The sequence below is a fragment of the Miscanthus floridulus genome, chromosome 6 (assembly GCF_019320115.1).
Source record: "Miscanthus floridulus cultivar M001 chromosome 6, ASM1932011v1, whole genome shotgun sequence".
Taxonomy (NCBI): Eukaryota; Viridiplantae; Streptophyta; class Magnoliopsida; order Poales; family Poaceae; genus Miscanthus; species Miscanthus floridulus.
In genome coordinates, this window is record NC_089585.1 from 140,907,549 (window position 1) to 140,928,106 (window position 20,558).

Genomic DNA, 20,558 nt, shown 5'->3' on the forward strand with positions numbered 1-20,558 from the left:
ATATCGAAAGACAATGCTCAATATATAACGTACTTAGTATAAAGGATATAACCTTAGACAACAAACAATAGAAAAGATAACTCCGATTTTCAGGTGAAGACTCCAATTCCATAGGGACAACTGACTGGTTGATCACAAGTCTAATTCCTCAACTCTAGTAATCTGGTACCCATCCGGGATGTTTATCCAAAGACTTAAAAAGTAAAGCAAGCGTAAGTACATGTCGTACTCAACAAATATAACATGGGGTTCATGAGGCTCAAAAGGTTGACACTGGTTTAACTATGATTAGCTTTTAATTATCACAATTTTAGCATAGAAGTAGCAACAAGTTTATCACAAGCCCATATAAACACATGATTAGGTAAACAAAAATAATAAATAGTATAAACAGTAATCATTAATGAGCATCTTTATCATCAGTATCATCAATGTTCATCATCTATTCCGTAAGGGTCCAAGGCCGCTCATGGCCATGAGCACGGCTGATATACCAGTTTTACACTTTGCAGAGGTTGTACACTTTCACTGTGAGTCGTGATTTACCCTTTTGCCCGAGGTGATCAGCCTCTTGACCCACTACCTAGGAAGGTCGGCAAGGTTCACTATGAAGCCTTTCAAAGGTTCGTCTAACAAGTTAGGGCCACTAGATTTATTCGGCAAACAGATATAGGAACCCCCTTATTGAATGGCACAATGACACACAGCCTATACACATAAGAGTAGATGATGTCCTATACTTGATTCGTCAAGTCATTCTTATTCCATAAAGGTAACCTCTAACAAGCTAGAAAAGGTTCTTATACTAAGCTAAAGCCAGAGCCATGTAGACCTCACAGCTGTACTGTAAGTCTCGGATGTTCGCTTACAGATAAGTTCTTACGGAGAGAAATCTAGAGCTCCATAAAAACAACACAATGCCCCATGTTTCATGTTGCCAAAAATCATCTTTTAATGTTTATTGCATATACCATTAGTCAAGTTACAAGATCATAGTTTTTAATTGAGCACTAGCATCATACTACCCAATGCAATAAACCATAGGTGACAAGGTACAAGGTAACAAAGTACTAGGAAATCATTAGTGGTAGTCAAGGTAGACACATGCAGTATGGATTAAATGATTAAAGGTGTATAGAACAACAATGAAGATCCCATGCTATACTTACCTTAAACTCAGATCCTTCTTCTATTAAATTGTAACCTCCAAAAGACTTCTTTTGGATCACCAACTTCTTCTATTTCACCAACGTACTTCTCATCGACTGGACATGATCATAAAGCACCACACAAGCATCCATGCAATCATACACGAAGCAAACAATAGAACTAAATTAGAACAGTACACCAAACATATGAAACAACAAGTAAAAAGGTTTTAAAGATGTTCTACATGTCGCAACGAACATACGAACACGAAAAGCATGCTAATCGGAACTACAGTTGTAAAGAAACGACTACAGGGTTTTATATTATAAAAGAAAAGAGAAGACTATAAGCTTGATTTATGTTAATTAGGAAAAACTATGTGAGTAGTATTAATTTAGATTAAACAAATCATATTTATACTTAAAGACAGGGTTGAAGCTAATCATATTTTATTTATAAATATTTTGATATCATTTATGCCAATTCTACTTTAACTCGCAAATACAAACTGACATGTGAGAACATCTAATCAAATTTGATATGTCTGTTTAGACTAAATATATTATAATTTAGAAACATATTTATGGTAGCAACTAGTCATGTTAAAACTTATTTGTAAAAGAGCATTGTATATAATTATGTTGCTTTTATTTATAAAAACTAGTTGCATGCATATTAATCAAATTAATATTTAAGCATATATATAAAAGTCACTTGACATGAAAAACACACTAGCATGTAGATCACATCGATACGAATCTAACGCAATTGAAACGATTCACAGACTTAAAACGAATATACGACGATGATATTACGAACTAGTGGTAATTTCGTAATTATCTCGTCTTCGTCCTTTGGCTTCCCGTACAGCCACCACACGACCAAGGCAACAGCAGCTGCACAGAGGTGGGCTCGACTTGTTGCACGAAGGAGAGGATGGCCGGACTGGGCAGCGGCCGTGCACAGCGCGCACACGTGCTCGCCCTTGCGCGAGGCGGCATCTAGCAGGGCCTGCCCGACAGTGCCATCGACGGTGCCTGTACCCGAGCAGCACGGCACAGAAGAGAAAAATAAACACCGAAGCATTATCAAACGCAACGAGAAAGGAGAAGAAGAAAAATAATAGATTAAAGCTCACGGAACTTTGATATGGCCATAGTCAAACTCCAGACTGGAGGAAGGTGGCCACAATGGAACTCCATGCGGTTGGGCAGCGCGGCGGCGGCGACGAGAGAAGGAGGAGAAAAATCTATTTTACTATACGAGAAATTTCCCAAACTAGGGGCTCTTCTTACGATAGCTTTGGCGTGCTTTGCCCAAGGGGTTGGTATATATTTATAGGGAGAAAAACTACCAATATCTACATCAACTAGCAATATGATATTAATTGATGTTGCACTCTCCACATTTACTAATGGGCCTAAATAATCATTAAAGCCTATTAGTAAATAAATGCATGGGACCTTTATGATTTATTAGGATTATTGCACATGAGCTTTGAGCCGTTGGGAAAAATGAGAGATTTATTATTTTCAAAATTAATTAATTTCGTGGATAAAATAATTCTAGAAAAGTCTAGAATTATTATTTAAGCCACGAAAAATACTCGGAAAGCTCTAAAAATTTGGGAAATTTTCCATAGACGTTATGGAATATGAGGAACCCAAATAAAGTATTTGGAGCCCATGATAAGATAATTTGGAACATCTAAAATTAAATTATACTCACAGACAAGTAGGAACAAGTTCTAGAAAAAACTGAAAAATTTTCCGAGAAGTTTATAGAGATTGATTGACGGACGAGGAACTGAAAGGAATGATTTGCGTTACAAAGAAAAGATTTTAGGAAGCTCCCAACGAAAACTTGAGCCGAGAAACAAAGAATTTGATTGTAGAAAAAGATAACGGCGCGCCGGAGAAGGAAAATTGACCTACTAACGCATTTTAAAGACTTTGCTCACCCTCAACACACAAAGAAGCAACAAGCAAACATCACATCATCCAAACACTCATCAAAATTAGAAAACTTTGAAAATTCACGTTTTTCCTATAACTAAATTTGCGCTAGCTCAAACTAAACTTGGTAAATTTTATCCAAATATTAAAATAATTCACTTTATTTAGGTCCCGTTCGCTGGTCTGAAACTTGGCTGAAACTGGCTGAAAAACATTGTTCCGGCTGAATTGTTGTGAGAGAAAAACACTGTTCCGGCTGAAAAAAGAAGTCGAACAAGCCGAATATGGGGTAAGCCGAACATGGCCTTAGTGGCCCTGTTCGCTGGTCTGAAACTTGGCTGAAACTGGCTGAAAAACACTGTTCCGGCTGAATTGTTGTGAGAGAAAAATACTGTTCCGGCTAAAAAAAAAAAGCCGAACAAGCCAAATATGGGTTAAGCCGAACAGGGCCAATGTTTTCTATGCACAATCCAAAATCAGAAATTTTGGGACGTGACACTTTGGGCGGCTGCGTTTGCCTCGCCTTTGAACACGCGGCTCACCCACCATGCCAGCAAGCTCAGCAGGGCACCAAAATGCCTTGGGCACAGGCCAACTGCAATCCAACAATTTGCACACGATGTAATGTCTGTGGCAGAAGTTCAAGCATGCGCGACATGGAAACTTCACAATATGAATATGATGATGTATTTCAAATTCAGAATACCTGTTTGGACGAAGACTCTAAAACGAACTGTTCACACTAGTCTTGCAGCCAAGTGCACGCTCTAAGCCTGAACATGTTAAATAAAAGCCACTTAATTCCAGAAGGAAATCCAAACATACCACTTTGTCTTAAAATATGCCAAGACATCCAGAATCACATCCCATGATAGGTACGGAGGTCTAGTTCTTTGCATGTCATAGAAGCTCATGCCAATAAATTGCCCGTCAAGATCAACGACATGCCCTCCAATCCCAGCCTAACCAGGTGACATGGACAGGTTGTCATTTGTAATGCCAAACAGATATGTAACTTAACTACAACCATGTAAAAGCAGCAAAAAAAAAAGGAAAATAGTAACTTAACTACAACCATGTAAAAGCAAAAAAAAAAAGGAAAATAGTAATATTTTCCTTTTTTGTTGTTGTTTTTACATGGTTGTAGTTAAGTTACATATCTGTTTGGCATTACAAATGTCAACCTGTCCATATCTGGTTGTAGTAATCAAAAAGGAAATGTTGACTCACCAGACATATCTATTGGTGGCTTTGGAACATCACTATTTCCTGGTGCAGTAAAGTCAAGTTATTGGAACTGACATGCTAATACTGACTAGTGACTATCATGTAATAATCACCACAAAACTCAGTACATAATATCCAATTGTAAATTTTAGAATCTGATGACAGCCTGAGCAACAAATCAGAAGTGGTTCTGCATGAAAATACCCATAAACAAAGTGTAACAGTGTTACTTGATTAACACTAACATATGAAAGTATCAAAGTATAACTCTAAGAGGCGGTACTTATTATGAATTACAAATGTAAAACCATTTGATCCGTGACACAAGTCACCGAGTTAATGAAACATGATATGGCACAACTGTAGCTGCTCAAATAAAGCTTATTTTCAAGATCAGTCCTCTTAATATTCAAGCTTGTGAGATCATCAGTTCTTTTATTCTTCTTCAAGCATCTTGTTAGATCAGCACCACTGTTCTCAGGTACCAGTGTCTCACCAGTACTGAAGTAATTTTGTTTTTTTTTTCAAGAAAAGGCAAAAATGTGGGTCAAAACCAGTAAACCAACACTGCAAAATCATCACACCTATTAATTCAAGTGCCCTAATAAAGGTTTTATGCCAAGGATGATGGATCTTGACCTAACACAAGCTTTAGTGTGAGGCCCAAAATCAACTTAAAAGCTAAACTAACAAAAAAAAAGTGAAACACCAACTTTGGATTTTCCTGGTGTCTGTGATGCACTGGATGCGAGAAGAAGAGCTTTCTTGTGGACGGCGTCGGACAAAGTCAGCGGAGCTCAGTGCCTGGTAGCTTGGGAAAACGTATGTCAGCCCAAAGAGGATGGAGGGCTTGGGATCAGACGCCTCAACACACAGAACGCCAGTCTACTTCTGAAGCTCATTCACCACCTACACCACCCTGATGGCTCCGCCTGGGCAATCTGGGTAAGAGGGCAGATACATATGGACTCTCTGCAGGGTGATCTAGCTGGGACGCACTGGGAAGCACTTAGAAATTTACTGCCGGCATACCAGCACATAACTAGAGTCAACATCAGAGATGGGCGAAGCACTGATTTCTGGAAGGATACTTGGTTAGATGAGGCACCTCTGGCTACATGTTTGCCGGCCCTCCACAGTCACTTTGCTGGACATGGTACTTCTGTCCAGGAAGTCTTATCGGCTCGATTGAGGTCACAGCTTCAGCGCCGCCAAGTTCACGAACAGCCGAGGAATTGGAGAAATTGACGATGATGCTTCAGGACATAGTCCTTAGCAATGGCACTGATGAGAGGATATGCTTCTTTGAGGATGGCCACATGAAGCTGCTTGTGTCGACGGCAAAAAGCAGCATCAGGGAGCCGACGGCACACAGCAGCGAGCCGAGAGAAACCGTGCGGAGCAGATCCCGACCTCTCTCCGGGTTTAGGAAGAGCACCAGACTGGATGGTCATGATCGAGAGCGTGCCAGTCAATTTGACCCTGCAATTGACAAGGAGAGAAAATTGATCAGTAATTTAAGGTAGAATATACCGGTGTTGTCCAGACAATTTCAAATACATGGCTAAGTGGCCAACACGATAGGGCGATCGACTAGAGAGTCGATATCCAGCATGTTCATGATGTAATGTAAACAAAACAAACATATTGACAATTATTATTTACTCAGTTGCATAGATCTAACTTAGCCGATGATCACGAAAACATGCGAAAGATGTAAGGATAGACGTGTAAGCATACACGTGAGAGACATACTAGCTTTTAACCAGGACAAAAATAAGTAAAAGCATATAAATAGCCGGTACATCCTCAACAAAGTGGGCTATCGGCTAAAACAGCCGATTCCAGTGATTGTGACGCACGGCATACGATCACTCATCCGTTGGATATAAATAAATTTACAAACAACTAGACCCAATCTATTGTACCGTCAACAGATCGAGTCGTCAGATGCAGCATTGACAGTAGAACCCTAGATCAAAGACCAACGGTCGATAGATCTACTTATATCACAAAGAGATCGTGAAAGCATGTCATATGTGTGGAAGCTCAAGTCATTGGCAAACTAGCTGATGGGGGCATTACGGGTGGTTGACGCCATGCTCTTCTTAATAGATAGATCTATTAATCGACAGTGTCTAATCTGACACGCTATCAACAGATCGAGTCAGCTGATGCAGCATTGATAGCGGAATCATACCGGGTACTGACGATCAATGAATCTATCTCTTAATAGAAAATGGCTTCAAACACCCGCCATGTACGATCAAGATTGAGATAGATTGGTCATCAAAATAGGATCTAACGTTAAGAATTGAATTCAACTGTGGTAGTAATCAGCAGATGACAGATCAAAAAGATAAGACCAACGAATCTCAATCTAAATCAGGCAATCGGTAATATTATATTAAACAGTAAACTATTTAACACAATATCGATAACTTTGATTGATACCAACGTTTACAAGAGATCAGTCGTCTGTTGCAGCCTTGTAAAAGTTGATACGAATCGATAACTAATCTATACCGCGATTTGTAAGAGATCAGTCGTCTGTTGCAGCCTTACAAACAACAATATAGATCGATAACTAACTTACACCGCGACTCGCAAGAGATCAGTCGTCTGTTGCAGCCTTGCAAGTAACAATATAAGTCGTGACGGATACTCACAAACAAGCCGAAGGTCAGGTCGTCCGATGCAGCCTTGCTTGCCCAAAGAACTCGTCGAAATCTACTCTACTCCTACTCCTAAGGGGTGACCTGAGCTGAAAAGTAAAGGTACTTCTTTTGGTTAATTGATGAGAGATGTCTATTACAATAGCTGGGGTTCAATATTTATACATGAGGCTTGACTACAAGTCCTGGTCGAATAAGACCGGTTACAAACTTGAAAAAGAAAATCAAAACATCCTAATTCAAGATAAATTGGACTCCAATCTTTCCCTTCTATGAAGTCCGACATGTCTTCTAGCTCAGTGCCTATTGAAGTCCAGCTTATTCCCCTGGTATGATGATGTCATCCTAACGGCAACTTGGTTAGCCGGTCCTGTTGAAATTTTTGGCTTTCCCTGATATTTCCTGTCCTTGGGGACTTCCCATCCCGAACCAAATTTCGGTGTCAACACATGCCCCCTAATTTTGGGATAAAATGATTTTATTCCAAAATTATTACATGGGCTTTTTCAGTCTCACCTCACTGGCCCTCCTTGACCAAGGATAATTGGAGATCATGGCATTCGGTCATCTGTTGGTGATCACTTTCTTGACCTCTTGAGCCAATTCTTCCCCAATTCGACTCATGCTCATAGTTGATCTTTTACTACTCCTCAAGTCCAGTTGATGCCTATCATTCAAATCTGTCTTACCCTTGTCAACTGTCGTATTGGTAATCTTTTTGGACTAATCGCCTTTCTCATCAGCTAATTTAGCTTTTAGCCGATCGAATTCTAATTGATCAATCCTAGGGCCTGCCTCTGGACGCGTCTGGAAACACAAAACTATACCACGATTTGTAAGACAACAGTCGTCTGTTGCAGCCTTACAAACAGCAATATAGATCGATAACTAACTTGTACCGCGACTCGCAAGAGATCAATCGTCTGTTGCAGCCTTACAAGTAACAATATAAGTCGTGGCGGATACTCATAAACAAGCCGGTCAGGTCGTCCGATGTAGCCCTGCTTGCCCAAAGAACTCGTCGAAATCTACTCTACTCCTACTCCTACTCCTACTCCTACTCCTACTCCTACTCCTAAGGGGTGGCCTGAGCCGAAAAGTAAAGATACTTGTTTTGGTTGATCGATAAGAGATGTTTATTACAATAGCCGGGGTTCAATATTTATACCTGAGCCTTAACTACGAGTCCTGGTCGAATAAGACCGGTTACAACTTGTAAAAGAAAATCAAAACTTTCTAATTTAAGATAACTTTGACTCCAATCTTCCCCTTCTATGAAGTCCGACGTGTCTTTTCGCTCCGTGCTTTGTCGTTCTTGCCAATGGGGCATATTCCCCTGCTATGATGACGTCATCCTGACAGCAACTTGGTTAGCCGATCCTGTTGAAATTTTCGGCTTTCCTTGATAATTCCTGTTCTTGGGGACTTTTCATTCCAAACCAAATTTCGGTGTCAACAGCTTGCAGGAATGATATGCAGGGCAGCAGGGCGTCTTTTGAGGGGAGACAGTACGTGCCCATCGTACCAGTTCATCTGGCATAACTTTGCCCCCCCTCGGGTTAAGTTCTTTGGATGGCTACTCACTAAGAATAGGATCAATTGCAAAGCTAATTTGATGCAGAAGGGAGTGTTTCAGGAAGACAACTGCGATATATGCCATCAGAGCTCCGAAACAGCTGACCACATAATCAGGGGCTGTCCCTTTGCCAGAGAGTTTTGGAGGAGAATTGGATGGAGAATTGAGGATGTTGCAGATGTCCAGCAAATATGGGAATCTACTGCACCAGTCAACATGCCACGGTCAGCTCACGCTACCCTTCTACTTCTCATCTGTTGGGAGCTATGGAAGCATCGCCATGATGTAGTTTTCAGAGAAATGACCCCAGACCACGGTCGTCTTGTTGCTGCCTGACGAGAGTCAGCAAAGCTGTGGAGATGCTGCCTCCCCTGGAACAAACCTCATCTATCTACTATCTGGTGTAATAACTTGCCTATGTAGCACTTTCATTCTACGTGTAATTCTTGTAACTGGGCGCCAAGCCCCACCACCCACCGGTTCACTCCGGCATCTGTGGTACCAATATATCAGGTGGGGTTGATTTTAAAACAACACACCCCGCGCCCCCCCCCCCCCCCCCCCCCCCCCCCCCCCATCTCCCCGTCGTTCACCTCAAAAAAAAGTAGGGCCAACCGAGCAGGGGCTAAAAAAAATGGTGGCCCAATAAGCTCATTTCGTTGCTCTACTATGGCCCTGGCTTATGGTTTCGCCTGATCTATTTTAGTTTTGTGGCACAAAACTGTATTTAGGAACCTGACAAGTTGCTGCATTTATAATGTATGTCACCAAGTAAAGAGTGTTCCCTCTCAAAACTTGATGCAAAAAAAAAACTACGAAAGTAACATCAAGTAACTGTTTTCAAAAAAGGGAACATCAAGTAACGATCTAAATTATTGCCGCCTCCCACCGCCCAAACCACCACCAAACACACGGACACACAAGTTGTTTTGGAATACAAAACAGCTCACCTTTTATGTCATGACGAGGAGGGGGGCTAAATTGGGATATGAAAGAGAGGGTGAACCAACAATGGTCAAACATACAAAATGAAGTTGAGTTATAAAAGGCATACCTGCACGCCTTCAAGTTCTGTAACCGTTTGAGACATTCACTCCTCAGAAATATTCGAAAATGCTCCAACCGTTCAAAGATTATAGTTGTTGGCAGGAACACAGTTCTTTCTTTAACAAAAAAAGGGTTCATGCCAACAAGGTTCCCTTCTGTATTGAAAAGTGGGCCACATTCCCAACCCTGGCACACAAAAAGTGGTTTTTTTTGAATCTCACACAAAAAGGTTTTTTTTAATCTCACACAAGAAGGGCAGGCCTGGTGCAAGCGGTAGAGTCTTACTGCCTGTGACCGGAAGGTCCCGGGCTCGAGTCGCGGTCTCCTCGTATTGCACAGGCGAGGGTAAGGCTTGCCACTGACACCCTTTCCCAGACCCCGCACAGAGCGGAAACTCTCTGCACTGGGTACGCCCTTTTTTTTTTGAATCTCACACAAAAAAGGTCACAGGAGCAAAACAATGGAGTTGTATGGAACAAGAGTTATGTAAGGAAAGAAAAAGGAAGCACATTCCTATTGCCTTGCCCCTGAGATACACTTTACTGCATATAGGAACAGACACACATTAAAATAACCCTATCATAATTCGAGTGTGCCTCGCATATAGGAGAAACACATTGGCTGCGTTCGGCTGGTGAAAATTTTAGCCATAATTTACTGTTTATGGCTGAAATTCACTGTTTACGCTCTTATAAATTTATCTAAATTCATCCAGATTCCTCTAAATTCCTCCCAGCGAACAGCCCATTAAAATTAAATTATATCATAATGCAAGTGTACCTCGCAGATTTTACAAGTGGACAGCATAAGCTCTTCACTATCTTCAGATTCTCTTGAATCGCGGGTCAGTATCCCACCAGTAGCCATTAATTTGCCAGAGATGCCACGCCCTAAAGCTACTACCTTTGTGCATGGAAGAAATTCCATCTCCACCACACGTGAGACGTACAGCTTGAACATCAAGGCAGGATGTGACATTGACAATAGCAAGGCCATAATCTAAATCATATTTCCCCAAAAATCCTGTGACAACATTGCCTTCATAGCGCACTTCAACCTATATTGATAAATAAAAAACAAAAAATTGATCGAGATTATATTAACTAAACAATCATTTTTTACTAAAGGATGAATTGCAGCGCAAACCTTCAAGTTAGCAGGGTGTTTTGTTTTATCATTTAAAGCTCTAACCAAACTCGCTGAAGTCAGAAACCTTGTAACACACCCCTGGCATTCTATAGTTATTCCCGAGCATGCAAATAACACAGAGCTTCCTACACAACATTGTGATTTGAATCATGTATACAGCAATGTAGATATATATTCAGAAAACTAAGAGCAGCATAAATAATCACCACAGAGTACAGCAACTGAGACAACACTTTCACACAAATTTGATGCAACTTCTTCACTGAGCTCACTTCAGACATCTTGTATTGAGTCCTGATGAATATCGCCTAGTTAAAGAAACATGAAACAGCACAACTGTGAATGCTCACATAAATAAAGATGTAAAAAAACATGTGCAAAAACGAGGAAGAAGCAGACCTGGATTCAATGACTCTGCTGTCTCTCTGTCATCGTTGCAAGTTCTTTTATTCTTCTTTGACCTTCTTATGCGATGACCACCACCCGCTCTAATCAACATCGTCCAATACTGTTTTCTAAAGAAAACTGTGGGTTAATACCAGTAAAGCAATGCCACAAAACCATCAGACCCTCTAATAAGGTCCATTAATGCAGGTTTTTTTACAAGGTTGATGGGCCTCGAGCTAACATAAGCTGCAGCGGCCCAAAATCAATTTTGATGAAGCCAAACCATCAGACTTATCCCTTTCCTCCACTGGATCATGTGTAAACTGTAAAGCATTCTCTAATATTCATTAATCTTGATCATTACAGTGATAGAGTGAACTCAGTCCAAATAGTCCCTTTAGGGGATAATAACTTGTCATCCACAAGGACCCAAGGGGATGCAAACATGTAGGGAAATTTCGAAACCAAAAAGCATCGTGGTGATCAGGGCGAGGACATGGGTGTACACATGTACACCCAATAAATTTTGGTATAATACATGTATATACTTGTAATTGTGCCATAGATCCAAGTATAAGCAGCTTGCATTAGGGTTTGAGTGCTCGTTTTCGAACAGAAGTAAGGAAGAGATACCTGGGGGTGGGGGCGCTGCTCGCCCCTCTGCCGGCAAAGAGACCAGCGCAGGCCACTACTACAGAAACGTTTTTTAGGGACGGCTCGTAACCCTTTGTAGGGGCGGTTTGGTCAGCCGTCCCTACCGAGCCGTCTCTATAAATCATGTATTTGTAGGGGCAGTTCTTAGGACGCCCCTAAAAATCGATTTGTAGGGGCGGCTGGTAGGGGCTGCTATAGTACCAGCCGCCCCTATAATACCTGTTTGTAGGGGCGGTTCAGTCTAGAACCACCTCTACAGTACGTTTTTCTGCCAAAAAAATTCACATTTATAATTCAAATTCGACCAGAACACTGTTTGTTTCCACGTATTCCATCCAGCGTTCGCGTTGTCGAACGCCCCGCGACCAACGTTCCAAACCACGTTCGCGTTGCCGAACGTCCCGCGACCAACGTTCCGAACCGCGTTCGCGTTGCCGAACGCCCCGCGACCAACGTTCTGAACCCCTTAGACTACAAGCACAAGAGTATTATATAAACTATAATTATAAGTCCAATTCACAACCATATATACAATCCATCATTAAATAGACATAATTCACAAGGTAAAACCAATGTCAAATTCCATACACATTGTTATCAACGTCCTAGAGCTAGCCTTTCAGTCTTACGAATGTGTTGGTACTGAGGATTTCTACCTAAGTCGGACTCTCGATCATGGTAGACGCCTTTGACGTGTACAATCTAGTCCAATATGAAGTTGCAAAGGTCGCCGACGAGCTCTAAGAGTTGGTCATCCTTGTATGGGTCTCTTTTCATTTCTTTCTCTTCTTTCCACTATAAGAGAACAAGTTTCGGTTTAGTATTTCATACCATATATGAAGTTTTTATATTACGGATGAAGAGGTTCAAATTTACCCTTAAGGGGTGTCTCATGTAAGCACCGGTGTTACTCATCATAGAACATATATAGTTAAGAGCAGCAGCCACTTAGATACAGTAGTAGTCGTAGATAGAGTAGTAGAAGTGAGCCACTTAGTAGCAGCCACTTAGTAGTATAGGGAAGTGAGTAGAGTAGCAGCCAGCAGCTAGGGAAGAGAGTAGAGTAGCAGCCAGCTAGTAGTAGTAGGAGTAGCTAGCAGTAGCAAGTAGAGTAGTAGTAGTTCAGTAGATACCAGATTTTGGAATAAAAAGATACAGTCAGAGCTAGAGTTTGGACATAACACATAAATAAAAAAATTACAAGTAATAAGACAAAAACTTGGAAGCTAAAATAATGATTTATGATGTCACAAAAGGTGATACTACAACAAAAGTTAATATAACATAAGCTAAGGTTTTAAGTACATTTATATAAACATGGAGCTACTGTAGAAAGACAGTTGAGAACTAAAACATGGAGCTAAAACTAAAGAATTGAGAACTGAAACATGGAGCTAAAGCACAAACCAAGGTGGGAAATTGATCTGATGAGGTGACGGTGAAACTTAAATTTTGTGGCTTCACCCACTACTGTAGAGCTAGTGGGCAACCACTGCCGCCTGTATTTGGTTAGTTTTATTTATGCATTAAATATATTCATATTCATAGTTTTTTAATATTTATATCACATAAGATTGCAGAACGTGTTGTATGACGATCGAGTTAGTGGATCGGTCACCGAAATTTCGATACTGATTGCAATGCAAAGACCAATTCATTTCACTATGAGCGGATACAGTACAGTACAACACGAGCATGTACGTATACGCATGCTGCTGCACTATCCAAAAGAAAACAAATACAACAATATTGAGAAACTAAAACTCTAACAGTTAACTATTATAAAGTAACAATATACCAGCATTGTAGTATTTCATTAGATACCAGAATTAAGAAACACAGGATCAGATTCCATTACTATCAGCAACAAAATTACAAAGTTTTTTTTTAAGAAAGGACCCAACCAACCTCCCTATACCAATTGATAACAGGCACACAAATGAGATAAATAACAATGTTCTCATCAGAAAGCAACTATATAACATAGGATTAAAGCATTTTTTCAAGATAGTCATGAAGTAACAAGGAACAAATAAACTATCACAAAGCCAACAAGGTTGATTAACACAAAAGCCAAATTAACAGCAAATTCTACTTCTACCACATATATTTTAAAATAAATATACATAAACATATAAATTACACCATACTTTAAAAAGTCATATTAACACTTGATTTAGATTTGTACTAAATTGTGGGCTACACAATATCAATTATTGCTTTATTCTTGGCAACACGTCTGATTTCTAAGTTGGCATATTAAATTGATGCATGCAAAGATGTGCGGATACTCAAAAACAAGATATGAAGGTTAAAAACTAGCTTGAAAAAGCCATATCATAGATTCTCCTCAAATATTGCACAATAATTCAAACTCATTCTATAGCTACAAAAAAGGTGAATTGGTGTGTGTGCCAGTTTTGCCTTCCAAATCAAAATCCAATCCAATTCTATCAAACTTGCATAGTTGCATACAGTCAAAATTTATGAAAAATTCCTTCAGCATATTACGTCAAACCTAGTTCTGTATATAACATTGTAGAAACTGTTCATAAATAAAACAGAAAACCATTTGCACAGACATAAAGAGGCTCCTAATGCAAGAATTGTGCATTATGGCGTGGTGACATAGGATCCACTACAAAAAGTTGACCCCAAGCACCCCCTAACACAGCCAGCAACTTAAAACAGGGGAAATTCTAATCGAAGCTTCCAGAGGCCAAACAACAAGCAAACCCGTATGACAACAGACAAACCCATATAATTCTGGTATCTAATTGTAATTCTAAATGGTAAAGCATCAGCAGTGGTGGATCCGAATTACCTATCAGGTGTAGGGGAAGTTGTGGAGGAGCGCAGACGTCGGTGGAGGTGCACGGACGTCGAAGAGCATGGGCAGTCGGGCCGCCCGCCATTGGAGGTGTGGACGCTAGGGAAGGACTGCGGACGCCGGAGAGCTCCGGCACCGTGGCCGCTCGCCATGGGAGGGAGCACGGACACCGACGCACCTAGGCCACGAAGAGCGGGGAGCAGGCCCGTGGCACCTCAAGGTCGGAAACAAGGCAGCAGCGGACCGGGTTATGGATGTGGACGGCACGACGATGGGGAGGAGGCGATGGCGGGGGGCTCTAAAACCCTAGCGCCGTCGGCCGGGGGCACAAAAACCCTTGCCACCGTGGAGATGGGGTGTGTGGGTGCAGAGAAGGGCGCGCGGGCGTCGGGAGAGGTCTGGGGGTGCAGAGAGGGGTGCGGGTGTTGGGAGAGGTCCGAGAGGCGGCGGCGGCGGGGCGCCGGGGAAAAGGTTGGGCAGCCTGATGGCGTCAGGAGGAAGAAGAGAGCGTCCAACACATTTTCACCCGTGCGCCCTTGTTTTTAAACTTAGGACGATTTGTAGGGGCGGTTCCTGATCCAGTCGCCCCTACAAATGCATTTGTAGGGGCGGCTCGTGATCCAGCCGCCCCTACAAATATTTTCTATTTTAATAAATTATTAATTCTGTATTTTTATATCACAAAAATATAAAGTAATATAAAAACGATTGTATATATGCACAAATATAATATTTTGTATTATTATATATATATATGCAGAAATATATATATAAATAATTGTAGTCAAAACAATATAGAAAATAAAAATTAAAAATTTAAATTTTAAAACTTTGACTATAATTTTATGACATTAAATGAAATAAAATAAAAATATTATAAACATAAAAGTTGTATAACTCATCAACATGTACAACTTTTATTTTGGTCATCTTGTCATGTGACTTTGTTTGAAACGATTCAAAATTAAAAATTCAAACAATTTCAACTTGAAACAATATTTTGAAAGAGTAAATGATTTCAGCTGAAAAACTCATGAATACCAAAGTTGTAGAACTCATCAATATGTACAACTTTTATTTGATCACATTTTCATTTGACCAAATTTGAAAAGTTGAAATTTTGAATTTCAATAAAAGGCAACTTCAAACAAGATTTTGAAACCTTAAATGATTTCAACAATAAAAGTCATGAACATAAAAGTTGTTGAACTCAGCATTATCTACAACGTTTATTTTGGTCACTTCTTTATGTGACAAAGTATTAGTAAACATTGTTCACAAATTCATATATGACTCATAGTTTCATAAACTATACGAGAAACATGTTGATTTATGAACAATATTTACTATCACTTTGTCAGATGAAGAAATAATCAAAATAAAAGTTATAGATATTGATGAGTTATAAAACTTTGGTATTCATCACTTTTTCAGCTGAAACCATTTAATGGTTGAAAATCTCATTTGAACATATCATTTTTTAAATTTGAAAATTTAAAGTGCTCAAACTTTATCAAATGAAAATAATGACCAAATCAACATAGTAGCTTGATAGGGCATGATTTTAGAAAATTTTAGAAAAAAAATCATCATATTTGGAGTTTGTACGAGGGAGAAAGACTAGTTACAAACTTTACCCAGAGATTAAAAAGAAAAATCACACTGTTCATGATTATTAATGATGAACAAGTGTGATTTCTTTTTTTAATCTGTGGCTGAAACTTGTAACTAGTTTTTCTTCCTCATACTAACTCCAAATGTAATGGTTTTTTTCCTAAAATTTTTTTAAATCATGCTCTATCATTTTAGTCTAGTCATCTATCTTTATCACTAATTTTGAACAATTCAAATTTTGAATTTCAGAAAATTATAGCTTCAAACCTAATTTTCAACCAATAAATGATTTTAGTTATAAATATGATGAATATAAAAGTTATTAAACACATCACTATCTACAACTTTTATTTTGGTTGTCTTTTTATTTGATAAAATTTGAACAGTTTAAATTTTAAATTTCAGAAAATGACAGCTTCAAACTTGATTTTCAACAACTAAATGATTTCAGCTGTAAAGGTGATGAATATAAAAGTTGTATAACTCGTCAAGATCTACTTTTATTTTGGTCATTTCTTCATTTTATAAAGTATTAAGTGATTTCATAAAGTTTTATTAGTAATAGAGTGGATGTTGGAATAGATTCATCTGAATGTTGCAAAGGGTAGTCTCACACACATGCATAATAAATGTAGTCACACATACATACAAAAATATGTAGTCTTACATATATACATAAATATATAGTCTTACACGCATGCATAAATAAAGTCTTACAAACACACACTTACACAAACACTCCATGTTCAACAACTAGCTAGCCCGCTGTAACGATTTTCCCCTTGATATCTTTTCGTTCCTATGGCAATATGTCTTTGGGTAGGTTCTTTTCCACAACACTGATCTTCTTAGGAAAATCTATGAATAGTGGCATTTCATCGTAGTTATTGTAAGCTTCAACATCGTCCACGCCATCAACTCCAATAATGTGCTGTTTCCCGGAGGCAACCACGTGTTTTGTTTTTTTCTTCAGGAGGTTACTTTGTGGGTCAGGCATATAAAAAACTTGTGTGGCTCGTGAAGCGAGCACCCAAGGGTCATCTTGGTAGCCTAGATTCTTAAGGTCTAGGATTCTCAATCTGATCTCGTTCAGTTTATGTTGTTTGATCTAGCGGCATCGAAACAGAGCCACCGTTATATCCCTTCCATAGTCAAGTTCTCATATCTCTTCAATGATGTCAAAGTATTGGATCTTTCGCCCCAATCCATTGAGAGCCTCTATTTGAACGCCGCTATTTTGGTTCACATATTTACTATCCTTTGCGTGGGTATAGTATGTATACCCATTGATGTCATAAGCATTCCAATATGTCACTTGTCTCGATGGTCCCTTCGCCAACCTACTGATGGTAATAGAGTCTATGATTTCTCCAGACGGTATATTTTAGTTCTTCAACCATGTAGTTAGTCGTTGCTTGTGTTGTTTCATGATCCAATCATCCGAACAACCATTTCTCTCTGTCATAATGATAGCTAAGTGTTCATCAATGTATGGTTGCATCAGTTATGTACTCTGCAAGACACTGTAATGCGTCCGACTCATATCTTTGTAATCATGGTCGATGAACATTTTTCTACCACTGGTGCCCTTCCCAGCCAGCCTACCCTTGTGACGAGAATCGGGTTTACCAATCCCTTTCTGTACTTTTAGGTACTCTTGACAGCACTCAATGACTTCTTCAATACTGTAACCCTCTATTATGGAGCCCTCAGGGTATGCTCGATTATGCATGTATCGACTTAGAACCGACATGAATCGCTCGTAGGACCATATTTCATGCAAGTAGCAAGGGCCCAACGTATGTATCTGATGAACCATGTGAATCATGAGATGTTTCATTATATAAAAAAGCAGGAGGTAAACACATCTCCAGTTGATTTTGTCTCCACCACAAATTCATGTAGGTCACTCAGCTCTTGCTTGCCAATCGTCTTTTGTGAGATCTTTGAAAAGAAGTAGCACATGTGGGTGATGGCCATTTTTAAGAACTCTGGCTTTATAGCCCTGATTGTAATAGGTAGAAACACTATCAGCATCACATGGCAATCGTGAGCCTTGTAGTGTGTTATTGACAAGTCCTTCATCGACACTAGCTTCTTCATATTTGCTGAAACCCAGTCGGGACTTTGATCCCCCTCAGGAAAGTGCATATAGCTCTCTTCTCATCTGGTGTTAGGTTGAAGCACGCCGCGGGTAGAGTGTATTTTCCATTAGCCTCAGGTACCGGGTGAACCTGTGGCATCGCGTTTAGCTGCACCATGTCGTTCCGTGCTTTCAGACCATCCTTTGACTTGCTTGTGTCCATCAAGGTAGCAATGCGACTCTCAAAGACATTCTTTCTACACGTGCATAGCATCAATGGCATGGGGGACCTCCAAGTCTGGCCAATAAGGCGGATACTAAAAGAAGTTCGATTATTTCTTGAAAGGTACTCCTTCGACAGGAGGTGTGCTTCTATCTCTGTTCGTCCCATCCGAATTCTTCTTTCCATAGACGACGCGTATGTTTTTCACCATTCTCTACATATGTTCTCCGTTATGACGTCTCTCCGGAGGGGGTTCAATCTCCAGGGCGTTGTCATAAAATCTAAAGAATAATTTGCTGTGGTACTTGTGACTTGTCTTTAAGAAGCATCGGTTCCTTAGGTAAACTATCTTCTTAGATGCATCCAGGTACACCCATGTAGTATCATCCAAGCAAACCAAGCATCCCGTCTTCTCTTTGATCTGTCCAGACAAAGCAAACAGCGCAGGGTAATCATTGGTAGTAACAAATATTATTGCTCTATATATGAAGTCCTCCTTTCGGAACGCATCGTACATCTTCTCCCCATGCCTCCATAGCCTCTCCATTTCTTGCATCAAAGGCTCGAGGAACACGTCTATATCAATGCCTAGTTGTTTAGGGCCAGAAATAAGAATAGTGAGGAGAAGGTACTTTCTCTTCTGACACAACCATGTTGGGTTGTTGTACATGGTTTAGATCACTGGCCATGCGCTGTGGTCGCTCATCCTCTCATTAAAGGGATTCATTCCATCGGTGCTCAAGCCAAATCATACATTCCTTGGGTCATCGCTGAATTCTTTATGCTTCTCATCAAACCTTTGCCACTGACAACAATCAGCCAGGTGTGCAATCTTATCATCATCCACCTTGCGCTCATCATCCCACCATGTCATAAGTGCGGCTTCTTTAGGGTCTAGAAAGATACGTCTTAAGTGGTTGGTCACTGGCAGGTACCACGTTACCAAGGCAGGAATTCTTCTCTACTTTGCATCGTTGCCTAATGAAGTGTTCTCTAGGGGTTGAGATTCTTGTACCACCTTTTTGTACCCTTCTTATTCCTCTTTTTCCTCGTGGAGGATTCATTTCCACCGTAAAGGTCATTGTTCTTGTACCAGCTGGCCTCATACCGGGGACATTTATCCAGTGACTTGAACGTTTCGCCATGAAAAAGTATACAGTGGTTGGGGCATGCATGGATTTTTTCAACCCCCATTGTCAATGGACTTATGACCTTCTTCGCTTGGTATGTGTTGGCGGGAACTAAGTTTGGTTGTGGCAGCACCCATGACAGGAGATGCAATAGATCATTGAAACTACAGTCTGACCAACCATACTTAGCCTTCAGGATGAGTAGCTCAAGCACAAAATGTAGCAATGTCTAATGTGTCGAACAACCCTTTTCAACACCATACACAGTCTCCTTCGATGTTTTTGTCTTCCTTTTCAAATTTTCTAGACCTTTCGAGCTATTTAGTAAAATCTCTGGTCCAAGGGTTCAAATCATGTCCTCCAAATCATATTCATCCCCGACACGTGCTCCACCATCATTATTGGCACCACCTTCGTCGTTATCATCCCAACCATTAGCATCACCACCTTGTTCATTGCCAAACTCTGAATCCATTCGTGCATCAAGCTCTGCTGAATATTGGGACAGGGATTCTAGGGTTTCGTCGTCGTATTCCTCCTCATCCTCATCGTTAACAATAACCGTTTCACCATGATGAATCCACACTATGTAGTCCTCAACAAATCCTCGCATAATCAAATATGATCTAATGATAGTCACATCTGTCCATGCCATACGGTTCTTGTAATCTTTATAGGGACAAATAATTGTATCCTTATTCTCTATCAATGTCGTTGCATGCTTCTTTACGGCTTTAATAAATTTATCCATCTCTTCACGGAAACCTATCTTGAACCTTAAGGAACCATACATCCACGAGTTCTTGTACTCCATCTTTTATAACAACAAAACAAACATTAAAGGACTACTTATTCAGAT

At 40.1% G+C, this 20,558-nt stretch overlaps 1 pseudogene; it reads right to left on the reverse strand.

Moving 5' to 3' along the window:
* Nucleotides 1-1,935: 1,935 nt before the first annotated feature.
* On the reverse strand, nucleotides 1,936-20,174 carry LOC136461385 (uncharacterized; annotated as a pseudogene).
* Between the last annotated feature and the right edge of the window lie 384 nt (nucleotides 20,175-20,558).